The following is a 20536-nucleotide window of genomic DNA, read 5'->3' as shown; positions in this document are numbered from 1 at the left end:
CAATAAAAACCTTTTAGTAGTGATCCAAATGCCTCAATACTATAATACTCGGATAGCATTTATTTATATGTGCTTGCTAAAAATCAAGAGCGTAAGCCAAACTTCATTCCATTGCTGATGTGTAATGGCCTTAAGTTTAAAGAAAAAGCTGCTCAATCTTATTATGTATAATAGAATGCATGTCTTTCAATTACAACAACAGAAACAAATGAGGAGCAAGAACTGATAATTCTAAAATTATAATTAAACCTAACAATTACCCTTGCCCACCAAAAAGTAAAAATCAAAAACAAACATTCTACAGAATTCTGCCAAGAACATACAGTGGCTATAAAAAGTCTACACATCCCTGTTAAAATGTCAGGTTTCTGTGATGTAAAAAAAATGAGACATGGATAAATCATTTCAGAACGTTTTCCACTTTCAATGTGACATATAAACTGTACAACTGAAAAACAAACTGAAATCCTTTGGGGGGGGGGGGGGGTGTTAAACATGAAAAACTAAAATAATATGGTTGCATTAGTGTACACACCCTCTTATAACTGGGGATGTAGCTGTGGTCAGAATTCAGCAATCACATTCAAAATCATGTTATGTAGGAGTCAGTACACAACTGCCATCATTTAAAGTGCCTCTGATTAACCCCAAATAAAGTTCAGCCGATCTAGTAGGTCTTTCCTGACATTTTTTTAGTCACATCCTACAGCAAAAGTCATGGTCTGCAGAGAGCTTCCAAAGCATCAGAGGGATCTCGTTGTCAAAAGGTATCAGTCAGGAGAAGGGTACAAAAGAATTTCCAAGGCATTAGATATACCATGGAACACAGTGAAGATAGTCATCATCAAGTGGAGAAAATGTGGCGCAACAGTGAAATTAACAAGAACTGGATGTCCCTCCAAAATTGATGAAGAGACGAGAAGAAAACTAGTCTGGGAGGCTGCCAAGAGGCCTACAGCAACATTAAAGTACTGGCAAGTACTGGCTGTGTGGTACATGTGACGACAATCTCCCATATTCTTCATATGTCTGGGCTATGGGGTAGAGTGGCAAGACGGAAGCCTTTTATTATGAAGAAAAACATCCAAGCCCAGCTAAATTTTGCAAATACACATCTGAAGTCTCCCAAAGGCATGTGATAAAATGTGTTATGGCCTGATGAAACCAATGTTGAACAAGGTTGAAACAACACTGCACATCACCAAAAGAACATCATACCCACAGTGAAGCATGGTGGTGGCAGCATCATGCTTTGGGGCGGTTTTTCTTCAGCTGAACTGCAGCCTTAGTCAAGGTAGAGGGAATTATGAACCATTCCAAATACCAGTCAATATTGGCACAAAACTTTCTGGCTTCTGCTAGAAAGCTGAACATGAAGAGGAACTTCATCTTTCAGTGTGACAAAGACCCAAAGCATACATCAAAATCAACAAAGGAACGGCTTCACCAGAAGAAGATTAAACTTTCGGAATGGCCCAGCCAGAGCCCAGACCTGAATCCGACTAAAAATCTGTGGGGTGATCTGAAGATGGCTGTGCCCAGGAGACGCCCTCACAATCTGACAGATTTTGAGTGTTTTTGCAAGGAAGAGTGGGCAAATATTATCAAGTCAAGATGTGCTATGCTGATAGACTCATACCACAAAAAGGACTGAGTGCTGGAATCAAATCAAAAAGGTGCTTCAACAAAGTATTAGTTTAAGGGTGTGTACACTTTGCAACCATATTATTTTAGTTTTTTATTACTTTCCTTCACCTAAAAGATTTCAGTTTGTTGTAAAGTTTATAGGTTACATTAAAAAGGTGGAAAAAGTTCTGAAATGATTCATATTTGTCTCATTTTTTTACATCACAGAAACCTGACATTTTAACAGGGGTGTGTAGACATTTTATATCCACTGTATAGTACATACTGTGGTGTAAAAGGCTGTCACTGTTGCTCACTCCCTAAAAATGCTAGTTGCCCAACAGTATTATTTGAACAAGTGACTCAGAACACCAGGAGGATTGGTTAGAGCATATGTGTCAAACCCAAGGCTGTGGGCAGAATCTGGCCCACCAGACCATTTCATGTGGCCCTTGCACCTCTCCTGCAACTGCTGTACCCCTCCCCTCATCTCTGCCCCCACCTTGTCTCAGCATTTCGCAGCAGGGAGGACAACAGAAGTCCTCCTACAGATCCTGTGCCTCTCTGTGCAGCTACAGCACCTTTTGCCCTCCCTGGTCTCAGCATTCAGCATACTCCGGCAGCTGGTTCCAGCCCTCCTTTGGTCCTCTTCCAGACCCTGCACTTTCTACTTACCGGCTTCACCCCAGCTTCTCTCGGCAGCAGCACAAGGTAAGGGTGGTGCACTGTAAAGTAAGGGAGGGTGGGGGACTCTTGGCTTCTGTTGGTGGGGGATTATTGACATCTGATGTAAGGGAAGGGGAGGGTGCTCTGGACGTCTAGATACAATCTGCCCTTTGAGGGCAACCATAATGCCGATGCACCGCTGGTTTAGAGTATTTCTCATATTTTTACTGCCATCTGTATTCTTGTGTCCCCTTGAGAGCAACATATCTCCAACAAGAGAACAGGTAGCATTAATAAACTGACAAGGGCTCTAACCTCTAAGTATTCTATCCTGAACGAAAAAAATCTGGAGTTCAACTTTAAAGCAAATCTGTGCTTTCTGCATGAATCTTATGTTATTTGCATTAGCTTGGGCTTATTGGGATTTTGTTTACCAAAAACATGTAGCAGAATACATTTTGGCCTAAATTTATAACCAATTTTGAGCTTAATATATATTTTTTTATAGCTGAAAGTAAAAAATATAGTTTTTCTTCAAAACCTTTGGTCTTTTTTTTTGTTTATAGCATGAAAAATAAAAAGCGCACAGGTGATCAAATACCACCGAAAGAAAGCTCTATTTGTGTGAAAAAAAAGGACGTAAATTTCGTTAGGGTGCAGCATTGCATGACCGCGCAATTATCAGTTGAATTAGTGCAGCGCTGAGTAGCAAAAAAAAGGCCTGGTCAGGAAGGGGGGTAAATCCTGAGGAAGGCAAGTGGTTAACCTGCACGGTACATTTGAAAAGATTCAAAGCTGGTGAGAGGAAAGACTAGAGAGGAGGAGGAGGAGGGTTATTGTGTATGATGTCTATCACTAATGGGATCACTGCTATCTGTTGGCTCACTGGAATCTATTTCTTTTTGGGCGACTTTAACAAGGAACCTATCCAATGGCACTTGCTTTTGCCTTCTTTTAAGCATTTGACAGAAATGTGACATTGCATTGTCGTTAAACAGATTTATCGTTCGCACTACTACAGCCTTACTCAGATTTTGCACGCTTTCCCACATTTTACACATCTCCCCAATTTCATTTGAAGTGAGGGATTACTCTGCTTTTATCCTCTTCAGACAATATCTCCTCCATAACCTCTTGCTGTTGCTCACGATGCAGATCTATCAGATCGTCCGTGGTCAGCTCCTGGCCATGTTCCTCCACCAGCTCTTGAATGTTGCCCTCATTCACCTCCAGTCCCATGGTCTTCACCAGGACACAATTTCAATTGGCAACTGGCAGCTCCTGTTCCTGAGCAAACCCCCTAAAAGTCATGTCCTAGAATATAATCAGACCACAGTTTTCTCCAAGCAGAATTGATGGTTCTCTAGGTGAACCCCATCCCAGGCTTTATCGATGATCTTAAGGCAGTTCATAATGTGGAAATTATTTTTCCAAAACTCTCAGGAGGGTAAGATTTGTTCCTTCGGTCACCTCGAAGCATAACTGAAATAGTGCTTTGGTGTAAAGCTTTTTTAAAGTTGGAAATGACCCGTTGATCCATGGGCTGGAGTAGTGGTGTGGTGTTGAGAGGAAGGAACTTGGCCTTAATGAACTCGAATTCATCCAGTAAGTCATCCTCAAGGCCTGGAGGATGAGAAGGAGCATTATCCATTACCAGCAAGATTTTGAGTGGCAGATTATTTTCTAAAAGGTATTTCTTCACTGTAAGACCTCGATGATCCACTCAACGAACAAGATACAAGTAACCCAAGCCTTGCTCTTGTACCTCCACATAATGTTTAATAGGCACTTCTGCACCTTGCATTTCTTGAAGACTCGTGGATTCTCAGAATGATACCTAAGCAGGGGCTTGATTTTCAAATCCCTGTTTGTATTAGAACATTAGAGGGTGAGATGGTATTTCATGGGCTTGTGACTGGGCATTGCATTCTTTTTTACTGTAATGTAGGTCCTCTTTGGCATCTTTTTCCAAAAAAGCCCCATCTCATCGCAGTTAAAAACTTGCTACGGCAGATAACACACGGAAGCCATGAGCTTCTGGAATTCAGTGAATGCCTCAGCTGCTTTAATGTCTGAACTCACAGCCTCTTCATGGCTCACAACACTATGGATGCCACTTCTCTTAAAGTTATCAATCCATCCCCTGCTTGCCTTGAAGCCTTCGTTTTCTGTCGATGTACATGGCAGTTTACTTACAAAGTTGGCGTAAAAGGCCTTTGCCTTCTCGCAGATAAAGTTCTTGGACACAGTATCACCTGCTAGTTGCTTCTCGTTTATCTAGACAAGAAGCAACATTTCTACATCTTCCAGAACACGTGGCCATTGCTTTGATAATCTCATGACTCCTTTTGCTGCATCTAGCCCCTTTATTTCTTCTTTAACATTGTGCAAATTTGTCGACGTAGACTTGTTATAAAATCTTGCAATGTCGGAAACTCACGTACCTCGCTCATGCTTCTCGATGCTTTCCTTTTTAACTTCCACTGTAACCATCTCCTTACCGCCTTCCTTTTCAACTTTTTTTTTTCCTTCATGGGGTCATTGTTGCAGTACAGATGTTGACTATGCAAGTGAGGCACGCTGACTGAGACCGGGAGATGATTACCCACAATCCCACAGCGAGAAAGAGAGAGAAGAACCATCGGCTCAGTTGTAACGTGACGCTCAGCAGACAAAGTGTACATACAGTGCATCCAGAAAGTATTTACAGTGCTCTGCAAATGTCCTGGAGTGGTCCAGCCAGAGCCCAGGCTTGAACTCGATTGGACATCTCTGGAGAGATCTGAAAATGGCTGTGGACCGACGTTCCCCATCCAACCTGATGGAGCTTGAGGTACTGCAAAGAAGAATGGGAGCAATTGCCCACAAATAGGTGTGCCAAGCTTGTAGCATCATACTCAAAATGACTTAAGGCTGTAATTGGTGCCAAAGGTGCTTCAACAATTGAGCAAAGGCTGTGAATACTTATGTACATGTGTTTTTTTTTGTTTTTTTTATTTTTAATAAAATTGCAAAGATTTAACAACTAACTTTTTTTACGTTGTCATTATGGGGTATGGTTTGTAGAATGTTGAGGAAAATTAGTTTAATTTTGGAAAAAGGCTGTAACATAAAATGTGGCAAAAGTTAAGCGCTGTGAATACTTTCTGGGTGCACAGTATTACCTGTATTGCAAGACCTTGCTCGTTTATCAAGTTAAAAAACGTATAAAAAATTTTTGCTCATCTTGCAAAAGACTTGCACACCAAGTTACCTGCAATCCAAGGTTTTACTGTATATATATTTTTTTCTTTTTACCTACTAATTTTTTGTATCAGTGTTTTATCTACCATCTTGAGGAAGTGGCCAGGGCATTGCCACAAAACACGTCAACTGTGTTTTGTACCATTCTGTGAGCAATATATAACAAATCAATGAAGAATCCATTTCTCATCTTCTCCTTCACATGCGGGCGCCTCTGTGCACACCACTTTCCTATCTTTTGGAGCCCATAGACCTCTTACAGTACTCCTCAAGTGCAATGGAGTCGATTTACTAAAACTGGAGAGTGAAAAATCTGGTGCAGCTCAGCATAAAAAAACAATCAGCTTCCAGGTTTTATTGTCAAAGCTTAACTAATCAAGCTGAAGTTTGAAGCGGATTGGCTGCCATGCAAAACTGCACCAGATTTTGAACCAGTTTTAGTAAATCGACCCCAATGTCTGTTCATTAATCTACAAAACAGGGATTTCTACTCCTTTTCAAAATAAATATTTTGCATACTTATTTGCCCGATCTGTATAACCTGTATCCAGAAAACACAGACCTTCAACATCAAAGTCATACAGGGGTACTATTCTGTGTAGAGAAAGGGGAATATATTTTGAGAGCTGTTAGCACATCATAGAACAGAGGCATTTTCTTGTAAATATTCTCCACTTTATTTCAATAGAGAATTGTTTTGATCAAGGCAATTTATCCAACTGTGCTCATGAGTTAGGATGTATTTGTTTCTACCTGTGTGGCAAAAAAAGATGTACAGGGATCTTTTGTGCCCTATACTGGACCAGTACTGCTAGAGATAATTTCTCCATCATCAGGTCACCACTAAAAACTAGTCTTTCATCCTTGGGGCCCAATCAACACATCCATAATAAAATGTAATTACAACTGTTTATTATTTGCAGATCTTAATGCAGCTTCGTGGTTTTCAATGGAGGCAGTCACACAGGTGCGTAAAAATGCACTGCCTTCAGATCTGTAACACAACATCCAAAAATCTGCGTCTGAGAACATGCGCATACAAGTATAAAATTGAAAAGGACAGGACAATTTTTACATATTAAAACTGGATCTATTCACTGATCAATACTCAGGAACTTGTTCTTTGCCTTAATGATCAATACATTTTTTTACTGCTGTGTGAGGTCTTACACAAGTTTGCAATACAATAGTTTCAATATGCCACTTTTGAATGTGGTGCAGACATCTCTAAGCAGTTCTGTCTTTTCAAACTATGCATCTCTCAGGTTTGCATTTTTTTTTTTTAAATCATGCACAGAATGTTGGGCAGCACAGTGGCTAAATGGTTAGCACTTCTGCCTGGCAGTGCTAGGGTCGTTGGTTTGAATCCCAGCCACGGCACCTCCTGCCTGGAATTTGCTTGTTCTCCCTGTGCCTGCGTGGGTTTCCTCCAAGTACTCCGGTTTCCTCCCACACTCCAAAGACATGCTGGTAGGTTAATTGGATCCTGTCTAAATTGGCCCTTGTATATGAATGCAAGTTAGGGACCTTAGATTGTACGCCCCTTGAGTGTTAGAGATTGATGTGAATGTACAATATATATATATGTAAAGTGCTGCGTAAATTGACGGCGCTATATAAGTACCTGCAATAAATAAATAGAATGTATGAACATAAAAAATATTGACATACATTGTTCAGTTTACCATTCTTAATAGACCCCTGACATTTGCTTATATCTGAAGAAAACTAGACTCTGCTTTCAATTTTAACCACTTTAATACCTGTCATTTTTACCCCCTTCCTGCCCAGGCCAATTTTCAGCTTTCAGTGTTGTCGTACTTTGAATATCAATTGGACCGTCATGCAACACAGTACCCATAAAAAAAATGTATATTTTTTTCACACAAATAAAGCTTTCTTTTGGTGGTATTTAATCACCACTGAGTTTTTATTTTTTGCTAAATCTACAAAAAAAAAAACCCTGTAAGTTTGCAAAATTTTGTAACAAAAACGAAGAAAAAGGAGAGGTTTTTTTTTCAAAATAAAAAACATTTCTTCATAAATGTAGGTCAAAATGTTTTCTGCTACATTTCTTTGGTGAAAATACCCCAGTGTATATTAGTGTATATTATTTAGTCTGTAGGAAAGTTATAGAGACCGTAAACCATGGTATATATATCTGACAATCGATCAATGTACTGATAGCCAATTTCATTTCTTGAGGCCCGAAAATGCAGCATAGTACATATACCCCCCAAGTTACCCATTTTTGGAAAATAGACCGTCCAAGGTATTTACTAAGAGGCATGGTGAGTTTTTTGGAAGTTATAATTTTTTGTTCACGATTTTTGGAAAAATGTTGAAATTGAAAAAAAAAATAAATTTTTTAACATATTGTCACCAATCCACTACAGCGTGATTATATAACTGGTGTTGCAGTGATCAGGGACACTGACAGGTGACAGTATGTTAAAAAAAAATTAAAATAATTTTTTTTTTTTTTTATTACATTTTTTTTTTTTTTTTACACATTATGATTGCTAATACCAATGTATTTACCGGTAATTGATATTTGCAATCATTGTTACTGAATGAAACGGATTCAGTCTTTTGCTGTGATTAGGCAAAGCTCATCACATGATACAGATGGGCTGTGATTGGCTCTGTCTGTACCATGTGACTGCTTTGATCGATCACAACTAACAACACAATTGTATACAATGAAAGGCATGACAGGAAGCCATCCACTGTATACAAATCGACATGTGATCTGCTGTGATTGGTTACAGCAGTCACATGACACTGGCAACAGGCCGATGTAGTGATATGTCATTGGCTGTGTCCCGTGAACACAGCCAGTGACAGATCATGCAGCTGCGTGGCCCCGTGAACAGCTGCTTTTGACAGGACGTCATATGACACCCAGTCACAACGGTGAGTGTCCCTCCCAGCAGTCAATCTGCTATAGGCCGGGAGGGAAGATGTTAAGAGAAGAAGCATGATTAGGGACCATTGGAGACAGAGATAAACCTGTATTCAAAGACTGCTTGGGAAGAATATGGAGGACTGACTTATGTTAGCCACTCATTCTGCTAGAACTCTGAAGACAAATAAGCAATTTAGTTGACAAAGTCTGATTTTTGTCCAACTGACAGATATTCTCTCAAATGTTTCAGTGCATTGAAAAAAATTTTTTTCTATTGTATGTTGCTCTTACTTTGGGAAATCTAGGGAAGCATCATCCGCCTAGGCTCGCAGTACTCCAGGGGTGGGAGAAGGTTATGCTGATGATGCTGCAATATACAAACCCTGTACTAAAAGCAAGTGCAAGTACCCCTAACACCTACCTTCTCTGCAGAGTTGTAAGACAACCCATTCAGTTTAAAACAGTAATGAAAGGCAAAACATTTAAGTATACATATAGAAAACATTACAAATATCGCCCCACCCCCCCTTTTTTGATCATGTAGGTGATCACATACCCTCTGTGCTCAGCTGCATAATGAGCTAGGGAAGAAGGAACAGCAGAACACTGATCTTCCCAAAAAATGGCTGTGCGGGGGGGGGGGGGGGGGGAGGGGGTCAGCACAAGTTTGGTCACTGAAGGAGAGCAGACTGAGTTCTCAGCACAGCTAAATAACTGACCATGTCGTGCTTTTCTGCCTAGTGTAATCCGTTTTTAATAGGAAAGAAGAGGGACTGGCAGGAACAGCAGGGATTTCACACAAAGGAAGCAATACAAAGCGAACAGGATACTTTTTTATACAAGTACATGGTACAGCAGGCACATACGAGGATTATGAAATGATGGGTTTACAGATTTTCTTTAACCTCTAGCCTACAGGGTACTTATACCCCCTTCCTGCCCAGGCCAATTTCCAGCTTTCAGCGCTGTTGCGCTTTGAATGACAATTGCACGGTCATGAAACACTGTACCCATATGAAATTTTTATAATTTTTTGGTGACAGATAGAGCTTTATTTTGGTGGTATTTAATCACCTCTGGGTTTTTTGGTTTTTTTTCTTAAACCAAAAACCATTGAAAATTTTGAAAAAAAAAAAACAAAAAAAAAAAACAATTCTTAGTTTTTGTTATAACATTTTGTAAATAAGTGATTTTTCTCCTTCACTGATGTGCGCTAATGAGGCTGCAGTTATGGACACTGATAGGCTGCACTGAAGGACACTGATAGGTGGCACTGATGAGGAGGCACTGATGAGGATTGACTGGCATCACTGATGGGCACTGAAAGGCAGCACTCATATGGCATTGATAGGTGGCACTGACTGGTACTGATGGGTGACACTGAAAGGCAGCTCAGATGGGCACTGATGTGCACTGGTAGGCGCTGAAATGTGGCATTGATGGGCACTGGCAGGTGGCATGGATGAGCACTGACAGCTGCCACTGATGGACACTGAGAGGTGTCAATGCTGGGGCTACACAGATCATCAGGGCACACTGATCATCAGTGCCCTGATGATCAGTGTACATGTCCCCTCTGAGGGATGCCGATTACCGGCTCTCCTCTCGAGCTGTCAGTGTAACAGCTCGTGAGGAGAGAAATGCCGATAACTGGCATTTCCCTATTTACATGCAATCAGCTGTGATTGGACACATGACCGAGCAGACATCTTCGGCTCTTTCCGTTGATCGGTGATCCGCTGGGTCCGAGGGACACAGCGCACCGCCGATCGCCGTGCTGTGCGCTCCCGGAGCCGCATGCGCGGTTAGAATGGGAGGACAACCCAGAACACGAGAACTGCCTTGTGTCCGTCATTTTACTATATGGCGGGCAGGAGGCGGTTAAACATGTGTTACCCCAAGATTTCATATCCCTGATATGTGCCAGTTGTACCATGTACTTTCTTGAAAAAGTATTCTGTTCTCTTTGTATTGCTTCCTTTGTGTGAGTTCCCTGGTGTTCCTGCTAGTCCCTCTGATTTCCTACTAAAAACTGAGCACACTAGCCAAGAGAGCACAGCCTTCTCAGTATGGTCAGTTTTCTAGATGTGCTGGGAGAAAAGCCTGCCTGCTTTCCAATGATGAGACTTGTGCCGACATGCCCCCTGCACAGCCATTCACTGAGATCAGTGTACTGCTGCTTTTCCACCCTCAGCACTTTACGCCTTAGGCCAGCCATACTAGGATCGAAATTTGGCCAATTCAACAGGGGCCAGAAAAATTTGGATCCATGTATGGGCAGGCTGGTTGTACAGAAGTCATTCTACTGACTGACTTCTGTACAACCCGCCTGTCGGAAAATTTCAGTACAATCAGCGCTGCTGGCTATAGCCAGCAGTGCATTTTGATGGCAGGGGAAGACTTTCTATTGTCAGAATACAATATCTCAGGGATAGTGATTATCACATCAAGTGTGTGGATGAGGGAAATCGAGTCATTTTCTTTCCTTCAATCTGCTGGTTGAATGGAAAAATAAAAACTCAAGGATTGTATAGGCTGCCTTAGGTGCGCTTCAATTGACTTCTATTATTACCGTGTATTTTCTGAAAGCGCATCAAAGATGCGGCATGCAGGACTTTGATGCACTTTCATGAAAATGCATGATCTTATAAAAGTCAATGGGAGCGAACCTAAAACTGTGTGTAAATCACACTGCACCCAAACCGCAGCGCACTGGTGTGCACCTTGCTGAATCTGGAGCAGCTGTGCATAGCAACCAATCAGCTTCTATCTTTCATTTTTAAACGTAAACTGGTATTGAACCTAAAAGTTTTATATATTGCAGCTTACCAATCATTAGATGTGGTGGCTGCATCGGTTTTTAATTTTTTAAGGCTTTTTCCCTGTGTTCACCTGGTGATTTGCACAGTAACACACCTCCTGTATTAGGGCGAGACCACTCTGGAGGAATGAGCACAGGTGGCACAGCAGAGAGTAGCATTGTCAGTCTGGGGGGATGGGAGTGTTAAATGTATTATAGCAGATTTAAATACAATAACAAACTGAAGCAAAACTCCAGCTCACACTTTATCCAATAAGAAAAAAAAGCCTGTTTGTTGTAACAGATTATAAAGATTTTACATGAATAAAGGCTAATCATTTAACCACCCCCACCAGTGGCAAATGGATTGTCTCATCCATGTAAAATGATACATTCTGCTGGAGAGCTTATGAAAAACAACAGACTTGCTGGCTGGGTCACCAGATGAAAATAGAAGAAAACTGAAAAAGGAAACTAATGCAGCCACCACATCCAAGAATTGGTGAGCTGCAATATATTAAGGCCCCTTTCATATGGGCAGTCTGGTCGGGTCTGCCTGTTGTTCAGATGGACACAACCCTCTATTATCCTCTATGGGCAGCCGGATGTAAACAGACTTTTGTCCGTTAACAACCGACTACCTCCGATCCAGCGAAAACAAACAGAAGAGGGGGAGATCCGTTCCCCCCATCTGGTAGGATTGGAGGGCAGTCAGGTGTAAATGGACAGCCAGTCTGTTTACATCTGACTACACATAGAGGAGAGCGGGCTGTGTCAGTGTCTGCTCTGCATAAGCGCAGCGGACACGGACTTGTCATCCGGCAGCTCCCTTAAGCTGGAACAGGTTCATGTGAAAAGGGCCTAAAAGTTTTCTTTTGGGTTTAATACTGCTTTCAGTTGGTTGTAAACCCCTACATATAAAAAGTGAAGTGACTGGCCTCATGTGATACACAGAGAGGAAACAAATCCTTCTACATAAGTTGTCCCTGTTTATCAAACATTGCAGAGCTCAGTGAGGAGAGCTCTGAGAGTTGATTGGAGGGAAGGGACACACCCCCCTTCACGCAGAACATGGGAACATAGCTGAGGCTGTCAATTTACTGGAGGTCCCTCCTCCCATCACCATTTTTCTCTTGGTGTCAGGAAAACTTGGCAGAAGTGACTCATGCTGATAGCAGAAGAACAAAGCTGCAGATAAAAATGACTTGACCCTGGTTCACATCAAGGCGCCTTTGGATCCACACATGTGCGGTGCGAATTGGAGCTCTGTTTTCACAGCTAATTGACAAAGTAGTTCTTCAGCGGTTCAGATCAGGTTAAGGACCGGATTAGATCAGGACCAGGTCAGGATTATTTCCTGTTCACAACTGAAGACGTGTGATTCAGAAGACTTCCCATATAAGTTATTAAGCCTGAATTCGCACCTGAACCTGACCGCACTGCTCAGAAAACTGACAGACTTTGTTTTTCAGTTTGCACTGAATCCGCTTACCGTTTGCACCACATATATGCGAACAGCCAGAATAGAAACCAATGGTATTTCACGTCATGCAAATTGGACGTGGTTCAAAATGCATCGAATTCACATATATTTGAACAGGCAGTTGTCAAGGGAAATTGCACAAAAATAGTGCAGGAACCTTTTTTGGAGTCATTAGAACGAGGCCATTGAAAAATATGGAATGCAACTTGTCATGTGACTTCAAACTCGCAAGCCGCATTAATTTGAATCGGGGCTTAGTGCTCTTGATTGAGACAAGTACACCCTATAGAGAGATATGCTTTCTTCAAATTTCATGTTTGACATTTACAACCTCTTTAAAGTGGAACTAAACCCTTCTTTTCAACCAAGGAAGCTGCCATCTTGGCCTCTGTTTGATCTGCAACTGCCATGGTGCTGCACATGGTCAGTTATGACACCAGACATTTGATGGTTTGACAATTTGGAACTAATGGTTTATGGAACTAAACCCATTGATTTATTGTTTCAAAAAACAGTTACATTTTCGACATGCTGGGATTGCCAACTGTCACATTTGCTTGTGTTGTCAAACCATCGAATGGCTGGTGTCATAACTCATTGCATGTGCAGCACCATGGCAGCTGCAGATCAAACAGAAGCTAAGATGGAAGCTTCCTTGGCAAAAAAAAGGAAAGGAGGGTTTAGTTCTACTTTAACCGTTTGCCCTCTGCCCTATAGCAGAATTACTACTACAGGGTGGCACGGCTGTGCAAAATCACTTGTATATATGTGATTTGCATTTCCTGGTAGGGGGCACCCACGCCGCTATTCGCTGCTGGAGATGTCAATCACCAGGTGCTGAGCGGTGATTCCCAGCTGGCACTTGGTGATCGTCTGCAAAGCTGACAGGGGAGAAACCTGTGAGTATACACAGGTCTTTCTCCTGTCAGAATGGACATGCTGCTTTGTATCTCTCTGCACAGCAGAGAAATGCAAAGCAGCATGTCTCCCAAGTAAAACAGCACACAATGTAAAACACACACAGCACACAGATAACCCTTTGATTGCCCCCTTCCTGCCCAGTGTCATTAGTACAGTGTCAGTGCTTTTTATTAGCACGAATCACTGTATTATTTTCACTGGGGATGTCAGTGGCAGTTAGTTCCCACCAAGTGTCAGAATGCCCATCGCATTTACCACCATTTGTAGACGCTATAACTTTCATGTAAATCAATTAATATACACTTATTGGGATTTTTTAGCAAATGCATGTAGCAGAATACATTTTGCCCTAAATTTATGACAAATGTTTTTTGATTTTTTTATTGGGAGGTTTTATAGCAAAAAGTTAAAAATATTGTTTTTTTTTTAAACTTTTTTCAAAATTTTCAATCTTTTTTTGTTTAGAGCACAAAAAATAAAAAATCACAGGTGATCAAATACCACCAAAAGAAAGCTCTATTTGTGGGGAAAAAAGTACATAAATTTCATTTATGTACTGCATTGCATGACTGCACAATTGTTAAAGTAACGTAGCACCATATCGCAAAAAATGGCCTGGTCAGGAAGGGGGGTAAATCCTGTGGAGGGCAAGTGGTTAAAGCGTAATTCCACTTTGGTTGGGAAAAAAAACAAAAACATTCCCCTCTGGGTAATCTATGTATGTTGCACGGATTTTAACTAACTTTGTTACAGATTCCTACCTTTTGTTATTCTGAAGAATAGCTGTTTGTTTGTCTGTGTTCATGTAGAGGGAGAATCTGTATGGGAGTGGTTTTATAATTATCAGTCAGCTGCTGCACCTGCAGAACTAAGGAAAGTAACAGAGTCTGCATCCCTTTAGGCTAGGTTCACACCTATGCAGTTTGCGTTTGATTCGTTTCTTCAGTATTTCTTTGTGTTTTTGCACATGCATTTTTTTAAGCATTTTTGATGTGTTTTGTGTTTGGTTTTGTTTCCCCAACTTGTTGCTGTGCAGGTTAAAACGCAAAATGCATAAAAAACGCACTAAAAGCTTTCCTGCAGCATCTCCACTGCAGTCTATAGAACTAAAAACACAAAGTTTTGCATTTAAAAAAGTCCCTGACCCTTTCCACAAAACACATCGGGTGAAAACACGGAGATGTGAACCTGTCCCATAGGAAATCATGTTAAATAGACCGCAGGGCGTTTCTGCAAAACGCATAGGTGTGAACCTAGACTAAGATATGTTTTCGCTTTCAGAGAATCTCACCAGAAATGACATTTTTGTTGCAGGGGACCCCAAAAATGCGATGTGTATCTTAGTGCAGACTTCTGGGAAAATCAATGAGCCAATCACACAAGCAGGAAATGACATTTCGGGGAGGGGGGGCATTCTGTACACCAGCCCTCGAAATTTCCACTCGCCTGCTTGCATTGGGCTAGTGGAAATAAAGTGGTGGCGAGCAGAGCCAGGACTAGGAGCATGTGGGAGGGGCAGCAACAAGCAATGATCTCCTGTATAACTTTCAATGAAGCAGCTGAAAGCCGTGGGAGGAAGAGGAGGAGATGCAGCTTCCAGCTGCTTCATTGAAAGTTATAAAGGAGATCGCTGCTTGTAACCACTGCACAGATCATACCTGATTGTTCTGTTTCTTTCCTGGCCCTTCCCCCTATCCACCACACCAATAGGAGACACTGAGGAGCATACAGAGGGGGGCGGCAGGAAAGAGATGGAATGATTACGTATGATCTGTGCAGCAGTGACAAGCAGCGATCTCCTGTATTGCTTTCAATGAAGCAGCTGGAAGCCACGTCTGCTCCTCTCCCTCCTGTGGCTTTCAGATGCTTCATTGAAGGAGGGAAGAGAAGGATAGAGGGGCTGGATCTACTCTGCCTGCCCCTGTGTCCGCCCACACTCCAGTCTGTGCAGCTTCAGAGAATGTGTGGGAGGGAAACTGAACACAGCAGCCAACAGTTCTGATGCTTCTGAATGAGCATGTGCATCTGACCTACCTACCTTCCTTCCACCCACACCTTCATTCCTTCCTTCCACCCTTCTCTTCCTTCCAACCCTCCCGATCCTTCCTTAACCATTTGTCAACCGTTCTATAGCCGAATGAAGGCTACAGCGCGGTTTCAAGTCTTGGGAGGACATCAATCAGTGATCACATGAAGAGTAGTAAGCAAGATGTCACTTCTGACATCATTACTTACTATGTGTGAAATCTGTGAATGATCACTGAGGTCACATGGTACAAGGCTATTCACAACAGCCATGTACCATGTGACAAGCTATGACCAATCACAGCTCACACAGTATTTCTCAATGGCTGCAAGAATGCAGCCAGAGACAAGGAGAAATTATTGTGTTTACACCCATAAAGGCTGTAAAAGCAATCCGTGTAAAAAAAAAAAAAAAAAATCGTAACACCCAAGTAGTAGTGTCACTATGGTGACACTGTACTGCTAGGGTGACAGTATGTAAAAAAACAAAGAATATAAAAAAATTTAAAAAAAATTTTTAGAAAAATTATAAATTTTTGATTATAAACTTAATTTGGGATTATTTTTTTTTTTTTTTTTTTACTAAAAAGATAACTGAATACATTTTGGCCAAGATTTATGAAGAAAGATTATTTATTTGCAAACTTTGATAAGAAAAACAAAATTTTTGGACTTTCATTTATATAGCAAAAAAAGTGAATAAATACCACCAAAATAAAGCTTTATCTGTCTCAAAAAAATGCTAAAAATTCATATGGGTACAGTGTTGCATGACCGTGCAATAATAGCGCTGAAAGCTGAAGATTGGCCTGGATAGGAAGGGGGTGAAAGTGTCCGGACTTGAAGTGGTTAAGTCCTGGCTAGTAACTCAGGACTTGAAATGTTGAGCCACCATCTGTGTACAGAACACCTCCAGGTGGACATATCACATTTACATCGATTGAAAAGGTCATTTTTGATAACCTTCAGTCACAATGATTTCTGTCACAATTGTATATTTTTTTATTTGCTACTTTATTTCCCCCTAAAGTGGAGTTAACCTTTAAGTTTGAAAATGAAAGAAGCTGATTGGTTGTTTGGCAGAGCAGCTCCAGTCTTAGTAACTCCTCCCCTTCTAGTGAATGGCCCAATGAAATCAGACTGTCCCTGTTGTAGAACTGTGAAGTCCATCACATAGAAGGATGTGGTGTTGGAAGTTGCCGCCCCCCATGTCCTGTGCACCAGGTATCCCCCCACCTGTCCCCCGAGGCTGACGACGACGAGGTATGAGGAGAAGGCACAGCATTCCCCAGGTATCACCTCCTAGAAGTACAGAGAACACAGGCATGGGGCGCACAGTGTGCACTTCGCAGGAAGTACAGACACCCACACCCGTCCACTGACAGGAGCCGACCTCCACCCCCCAAGCTCTCCTCACCTCTCACCCGCTGAACAGCGCTCATGGAGAAGGTACAGGACACACACCGGGTAATAGGACGGGACAGGCAGCCAAGTCAACACAGCCAGGCGACACTTCCCCGGACCATCCACTCTCATACAATTCATCAATCCGACCGCAACTGCAACGTCACCATCACACTCCCGCACTGCTGTGTGGCGGAATACCGCCCAGGTGCCGCCCACAGCCCGCCTACATTCCTTTGCATGACTGGGAGGGGCGGGGCCGTGACGTCGTGTCAGGCACTTGGAAGGTGTTCTCGGAGAGGCGGCATGTTCAAGTTGTGTCAGAAGTCGTTCTCTATGGGCGGGCCATGCTGGGTACTAAGAGCCTGTCTTGGCCGAGGGATGCTGGGGGAGGAGCAATGAGCAACTTCTGCCTCTTAACCCCTTGCCTACCGGGCACCTTTACCCCTTTCCTGTCCAGACCAATTTCCAGCTTTCACACTATAGAAATGCATTTTTGACGCATTCCGGTGCGTTTTTAATGGGCTTTAGGTGCGTTTTTTATGCATTCCAGTTAATTTTTTCCCCTCTTTTTCCTATTTATTTATTTCAGATACTTATATAGCGCCATCAATTTACGCAGCACTTTACATATATATGTATATTGTACATTCACATCAGTCCCTAACCCTCAAGGGGTGTACAATCTAAGGTCCCTAACTCACATTCATATACAAGGGCCAATTTAGACAGGATCCAATTAACCTACCAGCATGTCTTTGGAGTGTGGGAGGAAACCCGAGTACCCGGAGGAAACCCACGCAGGCACAGGGAGAACAAGCAAACTCCAGGCAGGAGGTGCCGTGGTTGGGATTCGAACCAACGACCCTAGTGAGTTCCATTCAAAACTGAAAGCTCCGCTTGTTTGCCTCCCCCCCCCCCCACTGCCATATTTGGTAACTTTTGGGGGGGAGTGGATACCTGTTTGTGACAGGTACCCACTCCCACTTCCAGCTCAGTTCATCGCGGAGAAGTAACCTGGAAGTTTGCACCCCTCCTCCCTCCCGCAGTCTCTTGGGAACCTCCAGGTCCTAGAAGACTGCCGGACCAATGAGAATGCACATGCGCAGTGGGCACCCAGCTATGAAGCCACAAGCTGTCACAGTCTGGTGCCCACAGTTATGATGCCGGGGAGAGAAGAAGAAAAGGGACGGTGTGGTTGAGAACATCGCCGGACTGTGGGACAGGTGAGTGTGTGTTTATTAAAAGTCAGCAGCTACAGTTTTTTAACCTCCTGACACCAACATAACACAAACTGGGCTTTTTTCCGTGGGACCGCATATTTGCATACCTGTCTTTCTGCTGGGAGCACGTCGCACAGCACAAAGACTGCGGTGTCACTGAGAGCACCGGGTCCCGTTCTAACGATCGGGACCCAGGACTCCCGATTCCAGATCACTGTGATAGCTTCTGATTGGCTATCACAGTGATCAGTCACTATAAAGCCCAGCCCCCCTTGTTTTTTTCTCTCTCTATGAATGTATCTCTCTAACTCCTGGCATAGAGGGGGGAATAATGTTTGGAAAAAAAAAAAACAAATATTAAAAAATAAAATAAAAAAATACCTAGATCAGGGTTTTATCTAGTTCAGTGCCAGGGTAAGTGTTTGGGTCAAGGTCAAATGGTCAGGGTCAAAGGTTAGGATTTTAAAAAAGTGTGTTTTAGATATAAAAAAAACAAAATGTGCACTATTGTTTGTGGGCTGTACTACGGGTACAAACAACAAATAACATACACATATATGGTATCGCCGCGAACGTCAAGAGCTGGAAAATTTATTTTGGGTTCTTTGGTGTTAGGTTATGGTAGTAAGAAGAAACACAGCTAAATAAGAAAAAAAGATTTTTGTTTTACTATTTTGGGCCAGATTTCCTTTGATAATAAAAAAAAAAATCAGGAGATATCCATTACCATTTACCACCAAATGAAAGCCCAATTTGTCCTGAAAAAAACAAGCTATAATCCATCTGAATGTACAAAGTAGTTGTGATGATATGTACGGTTTACTAACACGTCAACTTTGCAAAATTGTGCTTAGGCATTTATATTTATTTTACCCTTAGGCGTGAATGGGTTCAATACAAAACTGTCTGGAACTCCGCTTTAATTAGGGACATGTACATTCCGGTGCATTTTTGATGCATTTTACCACGTTCTCGTACAGTTCTGTGCAGAAAAAATGCAGCCTGTTCTACCTTTTTCTGCAGCCGGAATGCACTGAAACTGCAAGCACTGATGTGAATTATGGCATTGGCAACCCTATAACCTACTTCCTGTGCGTTTTGGATGCAGAAAAAAACCCTGAAACGCATGTATTGTGAACTGGTCCTCAGTGCTATTGCACTTTGACAATTGCCGCAGTCAAGCTACACTGTACTCATGTCATTTTTATAATTTTTTTTCATACAGCTTTCTTTTGGTGGTATTTCATCACCACTCTGTGTTTTATTGTTTGCTAAACAAACAGAAAAAGCCTGAAAATTAAAAAAAAAAGGTTTTCTTTGTTTCTATTATAAAATTTTGCAAACAGGTAATTTTTCTGCTTTACTGATGGGCACTGATGACACAGCACTGATAGGCAGCTCTGACAGTTTGCACTGATAGGCGGCACTGATGGGCACTGATAGGTGGCACTGTTGGGCACTAATAGGCAGCACTTGAGGACACTGATAGGTGGCATTGACAGGCACAGATTGGTAGCACTGATGGGCACTTTTGGGACTGGACTGATAAGCATAGTAGATGTATCCTTTTACAGTTACCGGTTATTGGCAGAACTTTCCTTGATCTATGACAGCGTGAGGAAATTACTGGTGATAACTGGTGATCAGCTGTGATTGATGACGTGGTAAAGGGCCGTTGTGATTGGCTCTTTACAGTGTCATGTGATCAGCTGTGTCCACAGGACGCAGTGATCACAGAGAGGTGCACGCCACATGGGGGGGGGGAGCGCATTCTGGGAGGATGTCATTTGACACCCTTCCAGAACTGAACGACCATGCTGTAGCCATCATTCGGCTATAGCGCAGTCAAGAGGTGGTTAAAGAGGACCTGCCTCCCCTACCCTGTATAAAAATATGAATAATATGTAAAAGACTAGGTTTAGACCTGCGTCAACATTTTTTGAAAAGTGTTCTGATTTTGGATTACTTTTCAGGGGAATTTGACAGAAGGCACATGTTTTAACCACATAACTGCCACACGAACTGCAACAGCACAGTCAGGGCTGGGACAATGGGTGGGCTTGAGGGTCAGCTGCCCTAGACACAGAGTAGCAGAGAATGGACACAGGGCAGGAAACAAATTCTGTAGCATGCATTAACAGTGGGAGAAGGGGTGCAGTTCTGCATCCTTTCCCTGGGCACTAGATGAACATGTGCACAGAGTTGCAGGGTGTTTGTGATGATTCCTTGTTTGCTTG

General features: G+C 42.3%; 1 protein-coding gene across 4 annotated transcripts in view; it reads right to left on the bottom strand.

Moving 5' to 3' along the window:
• LOC149440882 (uncharacterized) overlaps positions 1 to 17277 on the bottom strand; it is a 117283-nt gene extending 100006 nt beyond the window's left edge. For 2 of the 4 annotated variants that reach the window (XM_089658109.1, XM_089658108.1), the window contains exon 1: positions 17090 to 17277. The gene's annotated coding sequence lies outside the window, so the exon portion shown is untranslated. The remainder of the gene's footprint in view (positions 1 to 17089) is intronic. The other 2 variants (XM_089658111.1, XM_089658110.1) reach the window with 1 other exon arrangement.
• Between the last annotated feature and the right edge of the window lie 3259 nt (positions 17278 to 20536).

Source organism: Staurois parvus, unplaced genomic scaffold, assembly GCF_062004578.1.
Source record: "Staurois parvus isolate SC_StPar_1 unplaced genomic scaffold, SC_StPar_1.0 ptg001051l, whole genome shotgun sequence".
NCBI classification, from domain to species: Eukaryota; Metazoa; Chordata; class Amphibia; order Anura; family Ranidae; genus Staurois; species Staurois parvus.
The sequence above is the reverse complement of the archived record's forward strand: the minus strand, read 5'-3'. Positions and strand labels throughout refer to the sequence as shown.